The 25,628-nt window shown below is 30.8% G+C and overlaps 1 pseudogene; it reads right to left on the bottom strand.

The window, feature by feature from the left end:
• Positions 1-587: 587 nt before the first annotated feature.
• LOC118074839 (A disintegrin and metalloproteinase with thrombospondin motifs 14-like) lies at positions 588-11,119 on the bottom strand (annotated as a pseudogene).
• Between the last annotated feature and the right edge of the window lie 14,509 nt (positions 11,120-25,628).

Raw genomic sequence — 25,628 nt, 5'->3', positions numbered from 1 at the left:
GAATAAATATGTAAAATTCATTAAATCATTGGAGAAGATATTTTGTGGATAACTCACAAATTTTAAATAAGATTGTGAATGTTAAAGGAATAGAAAATATTACAGTAGGTAGAGTTGTGAGGTTAATAGGTACCGTAAGAAGGGTAGCTTTAATGTTCGGCCGTACTAAAATATTCAAGTCTAGGCTTGTTGGATGCAGAGAATCTCCGGCCCAGTAGATATTCAGCCACGGCATTGCGTATATTACGATTTATAATATATACGGGGGTTAGTCGAGTGAATATAGGGGAGGGGAAAAAGATAACTGGAGAATTTGAGGAGTAAGTAAGGAGTAGAGAAAGGATACTATACACGGACGGTGGATTAATGAAAGCCAATCCACCTAATAAACCCTCGACTACGTCATCACACTATACACAAACTCTAAAAGTTTAAATTCATTAATATGAGACATTTTATTCTACTTCTATTTATTTACATATATATCACGTCAATTATTATTAAATTCCATCATATCACTAAGTATAAACACTAAAATATATTTCACATAGTGATTTGGAAATATTTCCAAGAGATTCTTCAAGAAGTTACCATATTGGTTTGTTATACAGACATTTAGGACTGGTCCTGTAAGAAAATATAACAGCAAATTATTCAAACAATCTCAGATGATTAATAAAGAGTTTTGAAAATCTTACTTGAGGAAATTTTTGAAGTGACTCAATGAGCATTTAGACCATTCAAATCGATGAATTGTACTGCTTGTCATAGGTGCCATCAGATATCCTTTTCTTTCTGGACATGATGAACCCCAATCATGGTAAGCTCCCAATCTTTAACAGAATTTTTTTATTAATTAATCATTTATATAAGTTGCAATTTTATTTAAAACTTTGTAATGCTATGATATTGATAATCATCATCATCATCAATATTATATAATAAATTTCACGTACGTATGACCTAATTCATGAGCAGCAGTTCCAACACCACTGAAATCTCCATTATCCAAAATCATGCCAGCTTTGAAAACATTTTTACTACCATGATCAACTTGACAAGCACCTGAAATCATTGCTAATCCAATTTCTTGTGTTATGATAAGTCCAGCCAAACTTTCAATATTCGTTGATTCCGACCTTGATGATGAGACCAATTTACATTAATTTTTATTGAATTTTCAAAGTATCATAAATATATACACACATATTTTGACTGGGAGACTTACGATGTCATTGTTATTGCAACATCATAATTATTTATTGGAATACTCTTTTGATGGATATACAGCCACTTGAAGAATTGCTTAAGAACCTTTTGGAAGTCTAAATGATTTGATTTATATTGTGCACGAACACTTGATATATAATCAACTGCTTCAAGATTCTATAATTGGCAGAAATAAAATTAAATAGAAAATAATTTTTTTCTATCAATAAATAATCAAACAATACTACCTTTGGTATGACAATTCCAGCAATATTTATTCTATACTTAGGACTATCTAGAGAACGATACATCAGATCCACTTGGTTCCAAAAAGCTAACATATAAGGAATGATATTCTTTTCACCTAAATTTTTTGCTAAATAGTAATCAACAATAACTAATACTTCTGGATAAATAACATCTGGTATATTCAATGGATACTTTGAAAATTTTTCGTCAATCATATTAGCTGTTCTTTCAAGAGCTGTAGATGGAAAGAAATATATGTAGACACTGATAATTCTTTTACAATCAAATTGATTTACTTACGATTTAAGAAACGTCCAATTGTTCGTTGACGTGAATAGACAACATAGAGATTATTCATACCATGATTAGTATTATTTTTGTCTAATTTTGACAGAACAATATTAGTTGCTGGATGTATAATTAAATTATTAATTCCAATAATTGCATTCTATAAAAAAAAAGATTGAATATTGAATGACAATTATTATTGAGTATCAGTTATAGTAAATGTGAACAATTAGGGAAGAAAATTTTCACCTCAATTGCTTTAACACCATTTGGATATATATTTACAACTACTGAAGCAAAATTTTTTTCATCTTCATATACTTCCATTTTTATGTCATCAAACAGCTATAATAAAAATTTTCTATCATTAATAAATATGTTTATAGCAATGCGAATATTTTATTTAAATCATTAAATGATTTAGTGTTGATTTTGAAACTTACTTTTTTGGTGTTCACATGCAATCGAGCATTTTTTCGCATTATATCATAAATAGGAGTGTTAGAATTAACTATAATATTATCAACTGGTTTCAGATTTAGATTAATTTGGTTGTTAAAAACCTTTAACGAAATAGGAACTGTTGAACGAGTCGATCGTTTCTGTATGGTAGGCCATTTAATTGGAACAATTTCGTAATTTGAAGCTGTAATTATATTATAGAATACATTTTTACAGATATTTGAATAAAAAATTCTTAAAAAATATAGTTACAAAATAGTTACTCTTGAATCCATCGGAAAAAGTTGCACATACAATTGGCAAAAGAATCGAAATTGTTATGACAAATTTATCTAAGAAAAAATTAAATAATAAAATAAAAAACAACACTAATGAAATATTACACACAATAATATATTTCAACACTTACTCATGTTTTCAAGCAATTATTTTTTTTTTCAAGTTCAAAAAAAAAATTGTCATGGATAGAAAGAAGAACAGTTCAGAAGTGTTTTTTTTTTCATTTTGTAGGTATTTATATACCAACCAACTGATGAGTAATTTTAAAATGAGCCTCATATCGATGAAAATCCATTCATTCAACTGATTAGAATTTTTTAATTGATACTTAATTGATGATAAAAAAAATTAAAAAAAGAATGTAGGTTACTAATTGAAGTAACTATCTATCACTACTATCCTATTATTACTTTTCTTTAAATCACATTACTACCATTTATATGTTCATTTAATTTACAAATATTTATTCATTTAATGACACTTTTACCTCGATTCTTATCAACGACAAAATTAATTTTTCTCTTTATTCTTTAAGGCCATATGTATGTAGTTTAATGTATTAAAGATTAATACAATTAATTCGAATTAATAATTAAATTTAAAATACATATCTAAGTGGTTTTTTTTTCTTGATAAAGTACATATTTAACTGTAAAAAAAAAATCATAACAATTATAAAGTCATTGGGTTAATTATTGACCCAGTCGTCGACAAAATTTATATATTGTTTGAGTGTTATTAATAGAAATTATAATAATATTACCAAGTGTTCAAGGTAAATATTTCTACAAGAAAATTTACTTGGGAATCATTTAATAATTAATAATACTCAATGAAATTATTTCTACATTTAAATAATGTTGTTATTATCCTTTACAAGTATTAACTTGAGAAGTTTGTTAATGAGAATACAAGTACGGTATGTTACTAAAGGTATTCACACTGGTCGCCATTATCGAAATAGCAATTAGAATAAATCAAAAGCCGAGACTTGTGCAATTGGCGTGTTGATTCCCCTTACGAAGCTTATCGTTCGATTCATGTTCGTAACCCATGAACCCTCTTTTCATGAACCCACCGTTTATTTTCTCGTTATTTTTTATTTCAACTTTTTTTTTCAAAATAAAGGATTTTAATTTTTCTGCAACATTTAATTTATATTTGAATAAATCAAAGTACTAGATAATTGATATTTATTAAAAAGATTTTAAATATTCGTTGTCACAATTATCTAGGATTTTTAAAGTAGTGGCAAACCTCTTGACTCAATGTTTTAATCATCTAATCTTTCTCTTTGAATTGTTTCGGGTTTTCATGTATTTGTCATGTAATATAAGGTATAATATAATGTCAAATCGAGCTTTGTATGTCTTACAAAACCGCAAGATGGGTATTACATTCTCTCAAAAACCACCATTGTCATCCTTAATCTCAGACTGTGGACATCCACAAATACATAAAGCTTTCTATATACTTTGTACTTTATACTATATATAAACTCTTATTTTTAAGTATTATATAACATCTAAAAGAGGTTAATAATGTAACTATTTATAGACAAATTAAATGATAATTACGTATAAATAAAAGAGATATCTAAATGTTAAGATAAGAACGTATTTTCCAATGTCATCAATTCAATTTTAATTTATATCATGTCTTATTGTATACGTGTTCGATTTAACCAATGTAATACCATAAGAAAATCCAATTCTAGTAAGTTAATGCGATTCCCAGATTCTTAATGGAACGCATCGATTTCCATCGCACCGAGAAAATGAAGACAACCTATGGGCTGTTAAGGGGTAAAACTAGTTGAGATGGAAAAGGAAGTGCTTGGTAAATCTGGTAAAGGGGAAAACGTGTGTAGGTATATTTTCCGGTCGACGATGCGGGACCTATTTAACGGACGCGAGTCCGGTAATGGGATTCGAACTTGGCACCCAAGGGTACCATCTTCTTCTGTACATTCACTTCTCTCTTTTTTGGACTTTGTTTTCGCTTTCTAATTCTGATCTGATTTTTCTTCCTTTCTCTTATCATTCATTGGCTTCAGATAAACACAATCCATAGTACTTATTTAGGGTATAAATATTTTTTTTTCAAAAGTAAATTGAATTTTGAGTTAAATTTTCTTATTTGATAGAAGATGAGAGTCATAACTAGACGTGGAAGATTACTTTTCGATAAGGAATAATTAAAAATTTTCTCGTTTAAAAGTAGCTAATTTCATTTCTGCAATGCCCGAAGGGTAAAATGGGGGTTGGTTACAGCGGTCGCAAGTTTATAGGGGATGAAGAGTAAGGGTAAGCTAAAAAAAGGGGATAGCAAACGTAGTCTCCTAGGTAGCAGGGATGAGTACCGGAAAAAATAACCGCTAAAATACTCGGAGATAAAGATGATAAAGGCACGAGTTTCGCTCTTGGTGGGTGTTAGTATGATTTACTTTGGCGTGTGATTCCGGAATGAGCTACTATAGCTAAAAAGAAATATATGGAATTTTTTGTTCTTTATTTCTGCAGACACTTGCGTGATAACTATAATTAAAAATTAGATAAATCACTCAGAGACAGGATTATTGATGAAATTATAAAAGTTATAGAAAAGAATGGAGATGATGATGAAAAATATTGATACAATAACTGTTTATGTATTTATTATTAAATTATTTCTTGTGATCTTCAACTGTATCACTATTTAGTTAACGCTTTCAGACTTTAGTTCAAATCATAAATCCCTTCGTTGAAGACTAATGTAGTGGTAATAGAGTATAAATGGGGGTCACACTCCGAGGTTAGACCATCTTACACCCCTAAAACTGTCGTCCACTACCTTCTGCCCTCGTGTAACTCGAGTACTAGCCAAGACCTTAAACTCACATTCCGAGTATTCTCCCAAACATTACCATCGATTATTCAGAAACTAACTTATAAAACTTTCTTACTCCACTACTACATTTATAATTTCATTTATCAGTCCATTTCATTTATTCTTCTAAACGTTTTTATTTGATATTTCATTTTGTTTACTTGAAAAATTTTTTTTAAATTTAATTAATGATTGATATTAAACAAAAAATAATTGAATGTATTGATGTGTGTATTTTTTTATTTTATTTTTATCTTAAAATTATGGCACGATCTTTCAGGAGAAAAGTCCTTTGGCAACCATCAAATCACTTAATGATTTTACTTAAAAGACAAAAAGGTTGATATTTCAGAATAAATTATGAGCAGATCGGTATCAAAATTTATTCGTTAGCGTAAAGAACAGTTTGAGAATGAAGTAAAGGTTGTAAATATTCAACCCTCTCGACTTTAAGATGCGGAAAAAGGAGACTCCCGCGTGAAAATAATTCCACGGTGTTTGACGACACTCAAACCCTTTTCTTTTTATCTTAATGAAAGTCCATAAATAAGAAGCCTAATGCTACGGAAGGAGATGGCTTAAGGGGGTAAAAACAGTAAAGAAGTAGAAAAAGAATGTAAAGGGTAAAAAAAAAAAAAAATTACGTTGAGAATATTGGGCTATCGAGCAATCTTTAAAATTCTCAATCCCTTCGTTGATTCATTCCCTCACACTCTAACGAACAACAAGGAGGTTTAAGTATCCTCTAAGAGTTTTCTGAAAACCCTTAACATTGAAATCTAGTCATGGTTACACATTTAAATGTACCCTGAGATAAGAATTTTTAACTCATAACTTCTTTCTTTTTTAGAAAAGACTTACCTTCGATCGAAATAAGTTGTAAATGTAACACAAATGGGGATAAAGAGTTGCTCCATTAAAGATATTTTTCAACAGTAATTTAAATTTTACGATTAACAAGGTCTATAAAAAAACTCATCTTATAGGACACACTTTCAGAGATTAGAAGGGATAAAAAAAAAAAAAAAAATAACTGCGACAGAATTAGTGAACATTATAAAAATGATCATGTCTCGTAAGGGAAGAATCTCAATATTTCATCGACAACAATCTTGACATTTTTCATCATTTTCCATTTTATTTCACCCTTTTTTTGTTACTACAACTACCACTGAAATTCTCTTGTGAGACTTGAATGTATCTAGATGAGAAATACACTTGAAAAAATAATTATTTTTAATTCGGGGTTGATAAATTTCATTCTTTTTTTTTAAGGAAATTAAAAGTACTCGTATCCCTAATAAAAAAATATTCCTCGATCAAGAATAATTTCATTCTTGATCATAATCACACTAGTGTTACAGATTTTTTATTTGTTTTATTTTATTATTTAAAAATATTTAAACAATGTAAGATGATTTACGTAAAAATATGAAATAAATTGTAATAATAATAAATGTCCAATAAAATCAAACTTTCATTTTTCAATTTTTGGTGGAGTAAGGGAACGAAAAAAAAAAGAGGATAAAAGTACGAAATGACCGAGGGTTAGAGAGTGAGAAATCCAAATGGGGTTGAATATCCTTTTTACGGTCTTGTACCTTTCTCCTATATGCTCAGCATCTACTTGAGTTCCCCATCAACTCAACAGTCTTGTTAGAGTATCCAAAAGGGGTAAGTTGGTGTGTGAGAGGTAAAAGAGGGAGTTGTCCACTTAAACCCCATTCCAATGTCGACACTCAGGTCGACGTTTGTGTTATCGTCCATTGAAATAGCAAGTGAAATATACGAAATAAATCTTGCAAGGTCCTACGATTCAGTAGACAATAGCAAACGTCCAGTCCATGGCAATGGCTAGTATACTTGGGGGTAGTCGAGGTGGTGCAAAGAGTCAGAGGGTAGTCGAGCGTATTGTCCTACGTCCGGGGGTGCGAGAAACGTGAACTCGAACTTGTCCACCCCCTTTCACGACTTTCCTTCGCCAACTTGGAATCTCAAAACTCCCCCTTTTCTCCTTCTCCATAAAATCCGGACACTATCAGAGAACGCTACTGACGCCGGGGTAAATAAGAGATGTCGTGTGGACGATCTTTGCATGGGGTGTACTACATAAAGAATGGTTAGAGCTACGACTACCCCATTCAACTACCCCACTTTTCCTGAAGGCTACCACAGTACAAAGTTCCTCAAGCGAGACAAGCCACAATATAATGCTGTCGTAGACATTAGAGAATGAAGATGTACACTGAGACTTTCAAACATATTTGAATCAATTGACATCGACATTTATATATTCATCTTTCCCTTTTTCTTTTTTTAGAATAAATGGAAAATTTTTATTTTCAATAGAAAAGTAAGGACAGAAAATATTGAATGCATAATTAGTAGACATATCGATCATTTAGTCATATCATGACGGCCTAAGGTCTAGAAGGATTATAATTTATGACTGGTCATAAACAGATCACATATGAGACTGAATCCCGCGCAAATTGTTACTAATTCGCATCTTAATAATGACCATGTCATAGGCGTCACCGTATCTCAGAACCTGGCAAATTAGTCGCAATGACAAATTACGTTGAACGTGTACACGTGTGTGGATTCTAGTAGTCTCAGTTTAACCCTCTCTAGATGGAGAAATAGCCACTATAGGAATCGTCCAAGGGTCTACTCATGTGTATGGATTGCCATACCAATTGTAGATACATACCACCAACAAGGTGATACCCAACATTTGCTTATTCAACATGGATAAATGTCAACATATTTACTACCTAGATGCATTTATTTCAATCAATTGATTTATCCATTCTATTCATATCATTTAATTAATTAATTCTTACAAAATAAATCATTAATTATATCATTTAAAAAAAAAGATTAAATAATTAAGTCCATTATTATTTTTTTTTAATCAAATATTTATTTTTAAAATAAGTTTCAATACTTTGCAATTTTTTATTGTTCAAGAAGCATCATTTTTTATAGTAATTAATAAATTTAAAAGATGAAAAAGTTGATTATTAATAGCAGTGTATTTTAGTCTAGTGATCGAACGATGTGAAATTAATTATAAAATAAAAATTAAATATATAATATCTGTAATAACATAAATGAATGATTGACACCTGTAGACAGAGGTTAATTCGACGACTAATAGCGATTTCTCAGTCAGCAAATCCGATCAATAGTAAGAGTTAAATTTAGCTCACCAATCTGGCAGTTCACACACATCCTATCATCCTGCATTTCACTAGCCACCAACGTTAATATCGAATGTCATTCGCAGAATCCGTCATTTCGTCGGAATACGAGATTCGACCGCATGTCATTGCGGTAAGATCTCTACTCTCTACATATTCGCGTCCATTCTACTGTCTGCTTCTGATTTTCTACGGGTATTCCATCGTACATGTATAGATTCTCGACACATATCCATGTCCGTGCAGCTGAAGTTAACGCCTGTCCCTCCTACATGTTAGAACGTATAGTTGCATATTGTATCTCACATCTTTTCTATCATATAAATATTATTCTACTTTATAGAAAGAAAAAATATTTATACATACATATATCTAGAAGAGAAATGTTCATTCAAATCATTTTCATCTAAAAATGGAATAAAATAATATAAGTTTGATTTTAAGTTGGAAAAATTTGATGGCTAGGATGAATGAATTATTCTATAAGAATTCTATTAATGAGTAAGATTAAAAATCAATTGATGATTGCAATGAATTAAATATAAAATAATGAATATGTATTGCATGTGGTTGTGGCAGTAACCACGATTCCAAAGCTGTGCAGAATCCAACACTGACAAACCAATGTGGGTATTTGACAGTGTCAGAAGCTTAGAGTTTAGAGAGTGAGATGTAACTACGGTACGTACAGCAATCTAGGTTGGGATACATCGTCTGTATCTTGTCATTGAGGGTTGGTATTGTATGACGTCATCATTTACATACAAGACATCATTGTGGCGAGAATAGAATGAGAACACAAGCAAGAGAATAGCTTCCTTCTCTAATACTCTCAATGCTCTAGATAGCCAAAAGCCATCTGTCCTCTACACCATATAGGTACCATCTCTGTATGGATCCCGTATCTATCTAATTATTGTCGCGGACCTCGACGCTACGGTCGTCATGATATACCGCATGCTAATAAGCGACTAAAGACCGAGAGACCTTGCCATTCTAACAATAAATCTTAAAGGCCAATTCTCGCAATAATGTTGTGATATTTGAAGTAAATCACAAAATAATGTGGAAAAGTGATTATTTATATCTATGGTAACTTGAAATTGAATTTATAACTTTGAGATTGGATGGTGCATAGATTGAGTAGCATGAGAATTCGATGTTAGGTGGAAAACAGGTATTATTAGATAAAGTAATAGGTATTAGTTTTGAAATTTAATCAAGCCTATTTTACATTCAATTATCGGTTTAATAGCTTATATGATAAATAGTTTAGATACAATTGTTTTATTTTAAATTTATATTTAAATTCAATAACATAATAATTATTGTTGATAATAAACTGTTAATTGTTACAAAAAAATCAAAATCGATATCAGTTGATGACTTAATTGGTGAAAGTTTAACAGTAAGAATAATATCGTACCTCGTAGATTGATTATTTAATCTTTGAAATTGTATACAAGTATTTTTTTTAAAACTTTAAAATCCTAATTTTTAAGTATTTAAAATTACCTAATTATTATTTATAAAAGATCAAAGAGTCTTTCATAAGTACTATATACTCAGGATTTTAAGTCCTAGTTCCGCATTTTTTTAGTTTTATTAATAAATTATTTTGTGATTGCATAAATAATATAATTAAAATTAAAAATTTTATTTGCATTTATTGAAGGTACTAAGTTGAAAAAAACATGGAAAAAAGTTATCTGAATAAGTATTTGAGAGACAATAAGTTTTAATGCATTAAATATTATTAACTTTTATATTGCTTATATGTTATAATTGACTTTAAATTTATTATTGCAAAATATTTATCAGGAACTCTAATCTTAATATCAATTTTTACAAAAAATGTAAAAGAAATAATATGAAGGGTTAAAAAATAATTGTGACTGAAAGAAAAGATCTGAAGTATTAAAACAGACTTTGAAAGTGGCAAGAATGATCTAAAAAGATTTAAACAAGTTCCTATATTTCAATTCGAACTTTCTAGATAATTTAACAACTATCTAAATAACTAGAGTAGACATAAAGATTGCTGTGACAGTAATTTATAAATTTTCTCGAGTGTATTTAAAAAATGCTATGATGATACGTGTGATCGACACGTCAAGAGAGTAGAAAGGATAGAAATGTATGAATGTGAGAGGATGTGAAGGGATTGAAAGTGCAGGGATGGCGTGAATATGTAGCGGAAATTCACCATACCAATGGACACCACACCCTACGTATACTCATCCCTTTAAGCGCACTCGGTTTCGGGTGGTCAACCCCTGCGTGTGATGCAACACTGACCACACATCAATTCACTGCAAATGGACATCAATACTGGTAATTAATACATCGCGCCTCTCTCAACCTCCCGTAATTCCTCTATTGCACACTTCCGTTCTCATACCATTCGCATCAGCATCAGTACCGCAAGGGGTAGCTGTCAAACTAGTGTAGTATGCTCGGTATCGCTTCATCTCGTTGTAGTGATAGATATCCACTGGGAATTCAATCCCTTCTATTTCTCCTGTCGAATTGAACATGTAGGTAAGTGATATATCCATGTTGGCAAATACGATTGACAGATTCGAGTGTACATAGTATACATAAAGATAGATAGTATCAGGAACAAAATCATCGTTCCGTGCACGTGCCTACAGATTCATGTCGATAAATACATTAATTACTTTGGTATTTTTTTCATCAATTACCATCATCCATCGACTCAATTCCAATTCATATATCCATCAATTCTTTCATTGCAGTTGAAAATGAAAAATAATAAACGTTGCTATTTGATAGTATTTAAAAATTAAACACGAAAGATTCTGTTAATTATTTCGTCAAAAAGTTTATATAGGTGATAGAATATATAGTGCATATTTCATTCTGTAACAGTAGGTACTAACGCGGAAACAATAATTGGAACACCCGGTTGTCTGTACAAATCCCACGAGAAAGCTCTCGTGAGCACGTGTATCAATTTGTGGCATAAAAGCATGCAGTTGATGTATTTTTATTTATCACCTCCCATCGGGCACACACTGTAATACTTATTCGTTTCTACATATATGTTTTTATTACCTTACTCTCACTCTTTTCATTTTTAGACGGCTTAATTTTCAAACTCTCGACATGCTCGTTAATAAATCGTATTATACTCTAAATAAATCACATATACAACACGAAAAAAAATTGTACCTCGTTTATTCTATCATATTCGGAGTATTAGTAAATATTATTCGATTAGGATATTTTAGAATAGCATTGACTTCATAACGATTAATTATTCTAACAATGTATCTATTATTTCCCAATAATAAATAGAAAATATTTTAATGATATTTCAAAATAAGTAAAAAAAAAAAACTTCATCTTGATATAATTGTTTAAAATGTATTAATATTTAATTAAGTAAGTGAATGTTTTACATATCGATATGAGAAACAAATAATCAATTAAAATGGTTAATTAATAAATATCTTGACGGAAAATATTTCAATAATATGAAGATATATGTCAAGAGAACATGTGGCAATAATCAATAATCAGACTAATTGAGTGAGATTGATAGCATCGATGATAACGATGCCTACGGGTGTTTCGAGCATTACTATACATTGTCGACGGGACTCCGATGTTTGTACATTAGTGTAGCACGCGGGATCGTGATATATAGGCTATATGTATATACATTACCAGGACATACGTACATACATAGAACGTAGCAAAGTTATTGGATCGAAGAGTCGATGATGACATAGCCACCTGCAAAGACAGAGGGTTGATAATCAATGTGCAACTGAATAAGATGATTTACAGGTGTTAAATTGTTGTACAAATATCAATATGATTTATTTTTTATTACTACAATTAATGGTGAAAATATTAATAAAGAAAATAAACATTGATATTTTTTTTTGTCAATTATATTTATGTTGAAGTGAAGAAAAAAAATATTGATAAAATTAAAAAATGATTTGATGTGTTATTTTGAGTAATAAATTATCTTAAAATGGAGTATAGAAAGAGTGGTAGAATTGATCTGGCTGAGTAGCATATCGTTAGAATGACAGATCAGCATTGGTTCCGGTTGTGTTGAGGATGAATTCAACTAGAATAGCAGTGATACTGTGGTCTGTCGGTCGTCGATCGATGGAAAACGTCATGAGCTATCAGACACAACAAATGATCTAGTTATATATCGTTAGTCTTGTTTAATAAATGATGATGATGGAAGTAGCGATTTTTAAAAAAAGATACCTGCTCATAAAATGTTTATCTTTATTCAATAGATTACATATTCCAGTAATTGGTGAAATTATTTCATCAATTTATTATCATAATACTCGACTTTATTGTGAAGGTATAAATAATAATAATAAGAGACAATTGTTGATGTATATTTAGTGAGCTTGCAACGTAGGAGTATCTCAATAGCAGTCTGTATTCTCTTGTATATGTGTACATTGTATTGTTATACCACTTTGGCCTCGAAGGACGAACGTACGTTTAGGACTTGGGTACTAGTCCGGCGGTGGCATAATGGCCAACCAGCGCGAGCATGCATTCCTAATAATGAAGACAGCGATAAATCAACACGGAGAATACGCCCGCGGATGTGCACCGAATATCCTATGCATAATATCGTGTCATTATCTGCGACTACAGCATGTATTGTCCGTAAGTAGATACCTACGTGTGCACCACCTCAGACTTTGTTATATAGCTAATCTCATCCTATCTATAGATGTATGCATTATTACATTACTTGAATTGCAATTATCTGAACGTTTGATATTTCATTTAGAATCAATCACAATAGCACTCAAGAATTCAATCAAATATGTCAAAGGGGTAATATTGATGAAATGTTGATAAAAAGGAGATTATCAATAAAGGTAAAGTTGTATAATAAAAAGAGAGATATAAAAAATGAAAAAGGGTTAAAAAGAAAAAGTACAAGTAACAAGTTGAAGAAAAAAGGAAGAGAAAATAATAATAGAAGGGATGAGTATCAGGGTTGGACTGTGGAGGGTTTGTTGCCACGGTGGACAGTGATAAAATATTCAAGAGGCGCTCGGGGGTAATATTTCACGTAGGAAATCGGTCGGTTGATTTTTATAATACTGGTCAAATATAGCCTGGGGAGAGAAAACGACGACGAGTACGCCTATAGAACGTCTGGCGTCGCACAAAGGGCCGTGGCATAACAAATAGATGTATAAAGGGTCAATAAAGCCAAAAGAAGAGATGGAGTAAGTTGAAAGAGTAAAATAAAAAGAGACAAAAATAGAGAAAGGGAAAAAATTGAGGGTCTCTTGAGGCATCAGGAAAGGGAGTATAAATCTGAATTCTTGGAGCGAGCTGCTCTCACTCGACTATACTACGGGACACTGAAAATCAACGAAGGACATTAAATTTTTCGTCATATTTATTTAATAAAAACTGCGCCATTTTTAACTGTCATATTATTAAGAGTTGGGCAAATATCATTTTTAACTTTGTTACTAAATTATTATTGATGAGAATCATTTTTTTTTATATCTTTTAATATCATTCTTAAATTTATTTTTATTGATAGGAGAGTCCCTAACATTAAGGAGCATAAATTAAAATTAAATATTTTATTCATTAAAATTTTTTTTGAAATTAAAGATAATAAATATTATTTAAAAATAAGATTATATAAAAATCAATAGATTGTAAATAATAAAAAAGAAATCATCAAGTTATCAAGAATTATTAGAAAATATCCAAGAAATGTCTTTTTTGTTAGCTTTATAAGTTACTGAAACACAACCCCTAGATCTCGATTTTATTTTAAAATCACATATTCCGGAGATTCAAACGTTTTAGAATCTCTCGCGGGACTCTCCATATCTACTATTGCCGGGCATCCAATCTCAACGTCGAGTTAAAATCTACTGACGTACATCACATTTATGGACATCGCCGACGGTAGTAGTGTCTTTTACCACGCCTATATTCATCCCCTGCTATAAACTCACACCTTCAGGTCATTTTACATTTTTTCAAAAGACTTTACATATTTCTTCGTAAGTTCGTATCATACAATTGGTCTTTTGGGGTATATGTTAACATCGTGAAACTTGGTTAAGCTTTGATGGAATAAAATTCAAGAGTACATTCCATTTATTATTTCCTTTGTCGATATTTATATCCAATTATTTAATAGACATGATATTTTCAAAAAAAAGAATGTGATGAATTATTAAGACTAATTAATATTTGGGAATAGCTTGTAACTAGATTATTAATAATCAAATAAGTCAAGTAAATAAATACTTTTAATCTACCATTTGCGTTGATGAGATTTCAGTATATAGCAGTGCTGAATAATTGTGGTTTAAGGTATATATGTATTCGTTAATAGTGTTGTAGAATGTTATCATTGCGATTATTTATCAGAGTGAATATAGCTTATTATTGCATTAAAAAATAAATTATTTTATAAGAGTAAAGATAATAACTCACAAACATTTCATTTTGGAATGATTCAAAAAGTTACTTAAGATAATTAAGCATCAAGAAAATTAATTTTACCTAATGAAAGCTTGATAAAATTATAATGAACCAATTGTCGGAGTTAATTCATATGTGTGTAGTACAGGAAAGAGATTGTTCAATAATAAAATATGCATTTACCTCCGGCCGAGCACAGTCCGGCCACTAAGAGGAATTAATTTTACTTGGTAACCATTTATCAAGCTATATATACATACATATCTTCTACCTATGTATTATACGTCAAAGAAAAGAATCATTGTTAATATTACAATTCCATTCCCTATTGGATAACGAATTTTAAAAATCTTTACACAATTATTTCGTTAACTAAAAACACTGAACAACTATTTTAAATTTATTTTTATGAATGATGAAAGACAAAAAAAAAAGCTTAATTTTCCATTCTTCGCAGATTTAGTTCTACGTTAGAGAATAAAAATTTTTCCTCAACCAAGTCTTGAAAAAAAATAATTATCTTGTCAAGAGCTATAAAATGTAAATGAGTAATTTTATTTTATAAAAATGATCTTATTTTAAAGGACATTTAGTCGGTATGATTTGTAAAAATTAATAATAAAAATAATGATTTATCTTGAAGCTTATAAAACCGAAATATATTTTGACAATGATACGAATATTTTATATGGCGAGTGTAGAATTATATTTGAAAATTAAATAGATGGAGAAAAGTGGAGAAGGGTTAAAGGGTTTCCTCCCAAAAATTGCCGATGCAGGAATTCTCGTAGTGGTGTATATTTGCTCCGGACGCACGAGACAGAGTGGAAAGGATACGCGCAAGAGGTAGAACGAGGGGTTTGGTCTTTGTTGCGGTCGGACGTGGTCAGAGACGAGGTCGCAAGAGACAGAAAAGTGTGTAGGAGAAATAGCAGTGAAGGGGATTGAGTTTTTTTTACAGGGGGTATGTTTTCGCAAATGTAGGTATGGTTCTTGAGCGGCAAGCTATCTTTTATAAAATTTTTTTCGACTCTCAGAATGCTACAGATTCACTTCCCCTACTGATTTCTTCCCCTATTTTACTTTTACTTCTCTTCTTCATTTGTTCCTCGGAGCTACGGAAAATACGAATGCTGCTGCAAGAATTATTAGAAAAATTAATTATTTTTCTCGGTCTTTTAATTAATTTTACAATTACGGCCTTTCTTTTCACTAGTGACGCAACCGTTCCTTTTGCCCTCACTCATCAACCCCTTTTTTTTACTACCTCACTGTTATATAACTAGCAAAGAAATTCAGTGACAAAAGAATCAAAGAGATTGGAAGATGAAGTAAAAGACAAGACAAAAATAAGTTTGAGACAAACACTGGATTAAATGTCAACTAATAAAGAATATTAATGACTTTTTTTTTTTTATACAACATTAACTGTCTTACTATTACTACTGTAAATAAATCAAGTGTTTTTAGAATTTATAGGATATACTAATTAATGTTATATTTTTTATCAAGAATAACAGATATAATATCATGTAAATAGATGGTTCTTTTAACTCCTCGAGCATCTAGGAAAAATTAATACGGATTTTGAAGAGGATTGGAATGAGTAGAAAAAAGAAATACCCTCTCTCACAAAATATGCTTTTTTTTTCTTTTGGATCTTTTTTTTTCAACCGAGTCTGGCCACGTCTCAATTATAGAAAGCCTTGCTTCGACCGTCACGGACGAATTCCAATTAGTTGGTGGCTGGGCCGATGTCGCGAGGGTGGTAACCCCACATACCGTATGGGGTTTCCCGGATTCTGTACGAGTTCCTTTCATAAAGTGAACTGATTCATTTGCTTTTCGTTCATATACTCTCTTTTGGAGCCACTAGACATCGAGCGAACACAGTAACATAAGAGAAAATGAAATAGGATGAGAAATTGAGACGAGAGTTTGACTAAGGAATAGATATATGGATATTTTATTTTATTCATTTTAAATTTTGATAAAAATATAAACAATCATGAATGATAGTTGCTTGGAGATCCTAAAGGTTTCCATTGGTATTAAATGTTTGACAATTTGTAGATATTTTTTATTATAATTAAAAACTGATTGAGTATAACAGAAAATATCAGATTAAAATGCAGAGAAAGGCAAATCACACGCTTCGATAACCACAAATTGAATCGTAATAAGGAATTCATAAAAGAGCATCCTTTGCCGATTACCGTACTTTACTCCGCACCTCCTTCACCGTTACTTTTCCTCATTCCCTCGCCCCCTTTGATCACTCGGGCGTCGAAAGTCGTTGCTCATCGCCCTTCGTCTGCGGTTTAGTTCAATCGGAAAAGCAAATCTTCAGTCTTTACTTGTCCTTTTCTATCTTTACAGCTCAACTGCCGATAAATTCTTCAAACGAGCGATTACCACCTGATTTAAATTCAACTGCAGACGTAACTTTGTCATGACAATTTTTATTTGATATTATTTATGACACTTTTTGGGTGATAATAAAAAAAGATAATACCTTGACCGTGAATCATTTCAAATAGTGTCAATCGAATTGACTTTATTATCCTTTGAACGAGATATATTTCATGTTCATTGGATTTAAATAATGTCACTTTTTTTATTTCATCTTCTTCTTATTTTCCACAGCAGATATTTAATTTCTATTAATTATTCCATAATTAATATTCATCATTGTAAAGATTGTTTATTAATAAGTTTCAGCGAAAGTTTGAAACATTCAACGACGTAATCCTCACCATATTTTCTAACAATACAAGACCTCGAATATGTATTAATATAAGCATTGAATTAGAATTTCCTTACGTATTTCCCCTGTATGTGATTTCCAAGTTGAATGTACGAATTCGCGAGTGTATCCACTCATGTCTAGGAATCTTGTACACCCTAGGCTATTCTAATACACGGAAGCTCATTCAGGGGTGTCATGCGAAATAGCTCCCTACATCATTTCAAGTTCTATTCCGAATTTCCAATCTTGAACGTTGTGAGAAGACGAAGCATAAGGCGCATATCATTCCCTTCGTATTCTTCCTCCACCTTCGCCTGCTACTCCCATTCAACCTATCCACCATCTCCTTTTGATGTGAATTGGAGCAATACTCTCATCACTTCTTACTAAATTTCCTTTGATATCATTTGTATTTTCAAATTATCAGCTTTTTATCATTTTTAATATTCATTCATCCAAGATCTTTTTTTATTATCACCAGCTTTTGGTTCATCCAAAGGACAAAAATTGTTTCAGTTGCTAATAAATACATAGATATTAAGTAAAAAAAAAAGAAGAATCTGAAAAAGTTTTGTCTTTGCTATTTCCTAAAAGGGAGATTCTAGTGTATTCTCGCCTTCTGCGGTTATGGGCTTATCTTCTACCAAACGTTACATATAAACATCAATTCAATGTACCGAAATCTGTCAAAATGAATTTCACTGGTGAGCTTTGAAGAAGAGAAAGACTACGCAAACACTCAAATCCACCACATTCATTTATCTTTTTTGTGATGAACGCCCGCGTTGGAATGTGAAATATCATTGTATTATTGTCCAAACCTGACATAACTGATATATTGCTTTTTGATGTTTCATTTCTTTTTCAACCAAGCCAATGCGATTTAGTTGATCGAAGTGATTCAATGACATTTATCAATTATTAATTTTGTCTAGATAAGAAGTACTTGATCTAGATATTTTTATCTATTAATCTAAATTGATAAAATTAATTTTTATTTCATATTATTATTGAAATAGCAACAAAAGGGCGGTTTTTTGTTGTAAAAAAACATTTTTTTGTTAAATATTAGAACTTATTTTCTCAAATATATATACAAGATATGTAATAAAACGTACATGACCAGCAGGCAACATAAACTTGACCCCTTAGGATTAAGGATCACTGGTTAATTGGATAGCCAGAGAATTTCCGAACAGTTTAACTGGTCTTTGGTAGTACACTATCGTCCAAGGATCATTTGCCCGTTTATACTAAACTGTTTCAACATTTCCCTTCCCAACTCTATCGAATAAAATCTATTCACCAATCACCAGAGAGTAAATACCACCAAATCACTTACATTGTTTCTTTTATATTATCAACCATAAAGCAATAAATAAATAGTAATTAACAGAAAGAAAATGAGTAACAAAAATAATGGGTAATTTTGGTTGGAAGATTGGATCGATACTAGTGGCATTAAAAGTAAGTAGTATAGATTTGTACGATGTAGTAGTAAAATGTCCCAAGTCTTAGAAGAAGTATCAAGAGGGTAGTAGAATAAGAGGAAATTGTTACGAGCGTTGCGTTCAATTAACGGTAGGCAACGTTTGGTCCTGTTGGTCAGAAAGGTCGTAGTTTAATGTCCAGCATCTTACTTACAACCTCGTAGTTTCTTTTTATTACCTTACTAGTAGTTTCCTGCTAATTGGTATTGAACTGTTATTCCCGTTCATTAAAGCTACCGATAAAAGAAAATACTTGAGCCAATAGATGTTAAAATAAAAATGTATGATACTGAGAAAAAGTAATTTTCATTGTTGACGATAAAGAAAAAAAAATAATAATATTGCTATGAAATCAAAAGAAGTCTTTCAAGCCTACTTCTTCTCATTTCAAGTTTTGTTGAAAAAGAATAGATGGTAGAAAAATGCGAAAATTATTAGTATTACTTGGGTCACATATCATTGTCTTGGAATATAGACGTCATCATCCTCTCTTTTTTTCTCTTTACTTTCCTGGAATCATATAAGTCTTCGACGTGTCTCCCTCTTTTCCAAAAGCACCTAAAGGTATCAAAAGATATCCTCTCGCAAAACCCTAGAAGAGGATGTCGACGCTTTCTGATATATTCTTGTAATATTTTTCGATCATCGTATGCTGTGGAGATTTATAATATCTACTTTTTTTATATTATATAGCAGGGAAGTAACAACTTCCATCGGGTCTTAAGTTATTGCCGGGAAATGCTCATACTTTCTAATACACTTTTCAGTTAATAAATAATTCTTTATTTATTTTGATTCATTTCCTAATATTCATTAAATTTATTATCAATAAAAAAAAAAACGTCATTTGAGTAAAAAGTTTCCATAAAATTTCATTAAATTCAAAGTAATTATTTTTTTTTCAATCAATTACTCATCATCACTCAGTAATAGTATTGTTGTGAATAAACTGTTGAATATCCGCAGGAGATTGACAGAGAATAGTAAAGTTAGTTTAGTGAAAAATACTCCACAAAGTGGTGCGGTAAAGAGGAGGTAAGGGTTGTGGTCAAGGAGACGGCGTAATTTTCGGATCAAACGGCTTATCGTCGATAGAACGACCGTAACTGGCTAAGTGATGAAGAAAGAGATAGAATAGGACTGGCCGCAAAATTGAGAAAGGAATGGATTGTTTTAGTGGTGAATCCCAGACCCTACTGAAATATCCAGAATTGACCGCTGGAATACGTCGGATGATATTGGTCGCGGGGTTTTATGGTTTACTTTGTGCCAGCTGTTCTCAACTTTATTTAAGTTGTTTGATAACACTTTACGTATTCACTTTCAATAGTCCCAGCATACTGTAATAACAAGATCTCAAAATTAAATCTTTCTAATTATTTGTACAGTTTGTATTATTAATAATCACCAGGATAATTTTTTTTTTAATTGTTTTAAAAAATTTTGTGAATGAAATTGAACCAAAAAAAATATTGGCGAGTATTAAATATAATAAGGAATAAGATGTAGAAAAAAAGAATGATTAGATTGAGTTATGTGACCACGTGGAAAATTCAACAGGGATGTTAAAGTAGAGTATGAGAAGTAAAGGAAGGAAAATGGAATAATTGTTTTCAGAATAATTAAGTTTCTATTCACGATTTTCACGTACTATATAGAAATGATAATACTAGTATATAAATATAAGTGATACATAAGATAATTATATAATACAATTATAATTCAGAAAGTTAATTTAATTTAAATTTTCATTACACCAAAATCATTTGATCTTTCTTATTATATTTTTCTGATGATTATAATTAATAAAAACTATAAAAATATTTAGTTCAAATGATTAGTGTGTTAAAAAAATAATAATAAACATTTAAGAAATAATAAAGTAAGTGAATGTCAATAATTTGATAAATGTATTTGGTAAAGTCACGAAAGTTGTACTTGGAGGTTGAAATATAGTGAAAGATTCGACCCTTCTTGGTCAATTGGTCTCTTTATTTCTCGACTTGTCTACAATGTGAAGAGACAAAGTGCAATGAGAAGAATATTTATGGGAGTAAAAAGAAGAGGGCAAAAACAATAGCGAAAAATCCTTTTTTAATATTATTTACGTCTGTTGATTTATCAGATGAAAGGAAATAACAATTTCATGTTCAATGATTTGAAAAACTATTTAATATGAATTATATTAGGATAGTTATTGGCTAATTTGTAAAAATGATAATGAAATGAGATAATCAGTTTTCAAGCTTTAGCATTGTAAGACGTTAAAATAATTTAGTAACCACAGAAAATAATATAAAGGTGGAAATACATGTTAGAGTTAGAGGAAATAAAAAAAAAATAGAAGCAAGTCCTGAAACGGTTGTAAAGCTTTCTGTCTGTGGCTGTGGCGGTTCTTAACCGCGGACAAGGTTTCTACGACTGACGCCGCAGGCCCTTTCCATTCATGTCTCACGAGACCTGCTAATGTACTCGACAAGATGGCCTTAGGTATATTTAATTCGTCTGTCCTCCAACGAACATGAAAAAAAATTTTGTATTACATCTCTTTCATTTCTTTACTGCTCCTGTTTCTCTAAAAGTGATAAACAATGGACTGCAAGTGAGAAACACCAACTTGTTATTCAACTAATGAACAACATTTCAAAGTAATCTTCAATCAATTAAAAGATGTTGAATGTTTTTGTTTAAATTGAATTAATCTCAAGACAGAAATGATTCGAAAATATATTACATACTCCAACAATAAACATTTATGATAAAGATCCGATAAAGAAAGACATTGGATGTCGCTGCCTCGTAAAGCTTCTTCGTTTTAGTCTTAAGGGTCAAGTGACATATTGCTTGAGCTGCAATACATAGTGCATATACTATAAGTAAAAGTGTCTTCTTTAGTTCTGCTGTATATAAGCATTGAAGGCTTTTGCATCCTTCTCAGTTTGTTCAATTCGTTTTTCCGTTCATTCCTTCTTCATTCCTTCCGTCTTTTTTCTCACTTCTTCGACTTTGCATTCTTCCATATATACATACCATACCACTTGGCTTAAGGAAAGACGTGTGTATCGAAACCTCTCCACAGTATCACGCTGCTGGAGGCATGTTGATTTATTGTCATCGTAAGATTTATAAGAAAGACTCGGTGGATTGAGTCACAACATGGCGCCGATTTATCACAAATAAGGATAGAAACGACCCTCAAATCTAAAGCATTTTATTTACGATAAATATTTGGTAAGGAGACTTTTTTATTTTAAAATTATTAACTACAAATATTAACAATCTTCATTGGTTTAGAATCCAATCGAAATAATTTAAACATTCATATATTTTTTATACAGTTGTAAAAGTTGAATTAATTTATTCATTAATTAAATACAAAAAAAAACTGGGAAGTTAAAAATAAAATACACCATATATTTTTTGGTTAATACATAAAAGTTTTAATAAATACTATTATCCACTAATTTTGCACTGTAAATATTCACTGATTTACAGCAATTTTCATTCATTAATTTAGGAAGAAATAATTTTATTGAGAATTATACTTAGAATAAAATATTCAAAAAGACAAATAAAATGTTGATCACATTGAAAAAAAAATAAATAATTATCATTATTTACTTTAGAAGAAATAATTGACAAGAAAGAATGTTCAAATGCAGATAAAAATGTTGCGGGGTTAAGGACTGCTCGTTACTAGTGTCTAGTGGTTAGTGTGAATAAAAAATGACCCGTCCAACCTGGAACGTTTGTCATCGACAGTGGATTAACTTTAACCATTGGTTACAGTGGTGTTAGTGATAGTAATGGTGATTTTGATGGTAGTAGTGGTGAATAACAACGTAGTTACCAGAGTCAAATGTATGTCTGTGCTCGGCACTTTTTATTTGTCGGTATGATAAAGATTTAAAAATAATTGTGGGAATGACATAGGAGCGATGAAGATCAAGAGCGACGCGGGTGGCTCGGGAATAGCTGAAGTGAGCGAAAACCGACAACAAATAAACCATTATCGCTTTGCGACAAGTTCTCTCACGCCTGGGATGTCTGTACCACATATACCTGCTGGATCCTGCTCCAATGTTGCTGGTATCATGAATGATGAAAAGAGAAAGACTGTAAGCGGACGCACGTGAATCAAATCCGCGAACCCGCCCCAGGAATGCCCACGGACATCGAAACATAGCAATGCTTTATGGTGGTCCATGGCTGAACCTGATTTATAAGTGCATTACTGTATACGAGAGAAATCGGCTGAAAGACTTGGACTATCTATATCCTATTGATATCACTGTGAATCTTGTTTGCTGTCTAAAGAGATACAAAAATTTTCAAATACGAGACTCAAGATATATTTCTTATCCGATGCGCAAAACATTGACAAAAATTCTTTAATTTATATACCAATATCATTAATAGGATAAATAAATCGTTACACATCCAATCCACTGCAAAAGTAAAAAATATTTATAATGTTTAATAATAATATGCAATAGTGTACATGATCATTGAACAATTTTTAATAAAATATACTAAGATTTGAGCTAATAACTCCATTAATTAAAGGCGAATAAAAAAGTGTATTTATAGAATTTTTTAAATACTTTATCAGAGGAGATTTTTTTCATAAAAAAGTCTCGTAATACCGGTTTTCGTTTTCTTCGATTGAAATATTTTAGTGACATTGCTTACTCATCACATAGATATTTATATGTTATATCCTCTTATATTTTAACATTTTTTAAATAAACACCATTGAAAATTTAAGAATCTGTATTAAAAAAAGCATTTCAAGATTTTTTAAGCTTCTTTTTTGAGGCCTGACGCATAAACTAATTATTCGACACAGCTAAACATTTAAATCTGTGTAAAATAATATTGGCATAAAGTTGAATATATTATTGATAAGCAATCAATTAAAAATGAGATTAGATGAATAAAAAAGAATTTATAAATAGCATATATAAAAAAGAATTGTGAATAAAAATCAGACGTTTGATTAGTTGCTCTTTTATCTTGAAGATAAATGTACCGTCTACAGTGTTCCAATTTATTCTTAGAAACAACTAGTACTGGCACATACCCTCTTGGAATCGATACATGATAACAATCATTGTAGGCGTGTCAGGGTTATCTGACGTACTGTTGTTACTCTTCTAGAATAAGAACATGGTTTTACCTCTTACCAATTTTTTTTTTATTTTTACATTTTTTTTGTTCGTATTTCCTCTTTTGCCTATACCGAAATGAAAAACCCAACCCTTGGTCCTTTATCACTTGTGTAGCTTGAAACCTTTCGCGAAAAGATCGCGTGTCACGGAAGATAGCAAAGTTGTTTGTTAAATGTAAAATTTGTAAAGCACTACCGCAAAAGTAGGATAAGTTGAGAGACAACATTTTGGTTAAATAAAATGTATGGATTACTAAATAAAAAAGGAGCATTTATAGACTGGAATAATTTTTATTACTGATCAATAAATAATTAATAATCAATATTATACAATTGAGATGCATTGAATAAATATTATTTTTAATTTACAAAAATTGCAAAAAGCATGCAGAAAATTTTTGATTTATACAATTTTATGCCTCAAATACTGCCAGGAATTTATTTTGCTTGAATCGAGAAACAAAAACGATATTTTGCAAACAATAAAAAAATTTATTTCATTATTTTCACAATAATTTATTTAATTATTGTAAATTTATCCTCAGATGTTTATTCGAATAAAAAAAAATCAAATTCTTATATCATTAATTGATTATTCAATTGTATATTATTGTTTTTAAAATAATATATAAGTAAAAAACTCTGAATAAAGTATTTAGAGTTGTATACAAATGCCATTGAGAGACCATTTTATAGATAAAAACTTGTGAGCTAAAGGTTTGTCAAATCGTTAGACGTACGAAAGAAAAAAAAGAAAATGTTGAAGGATAAGAAATATAAAGGGATGGGCTCTTGGGTCCTAGTACGGTCGTCAAACGTTAATACATTTACAACTCGCGAGTGCTGTTTCAAATAAAGTAGTGTGGTATACCTTATAGGATATAGGTACACGTTCTACGTAACTATATCACGGATGCTCATGTGAATATCACACAGATATGAGTAGAAAAAAGATGGCTTTGGGTCGAGTGTCCCCAGTGACTAACCCTCTGATATATCGTTTACGTGTCTCGGTGTGCATACGTCGTTTGGGACATATCCCCTTTGCTGAATCTATTATCCTTCTCTTTTTCTTGATATTATATTTTCTTAATTTTGTTTATTAACTTTTGTCTTAGTAAAATTCCATCTAACAATTAAATGTAATCGATAAAAATCAACGAAGGCCATTGAACCAA

The sequence above is a fragment of the Chelonus insularis genome, unplaced genomic scaffold (genome assembly GCF_013357705.1).
Source record: "Chelonus insularis isolate UGA/USDA-ARS -01 unplaced genomic scaffold, ASM1335770v1 contig_139_pilon, whole genome shotgun sequence".
Taxonomy (NCBI): domain Eukaryota; kingdom Metazoa; phylum Arthropoda; class Insecta; order Hymenoptera; family Braconidae; genus Chelonus; species Chelonus insularis.
Note: the sequence above shows the minus strand (reverse complement) of the source record. Positions and strands in the feature narration are given on the sequence as shown.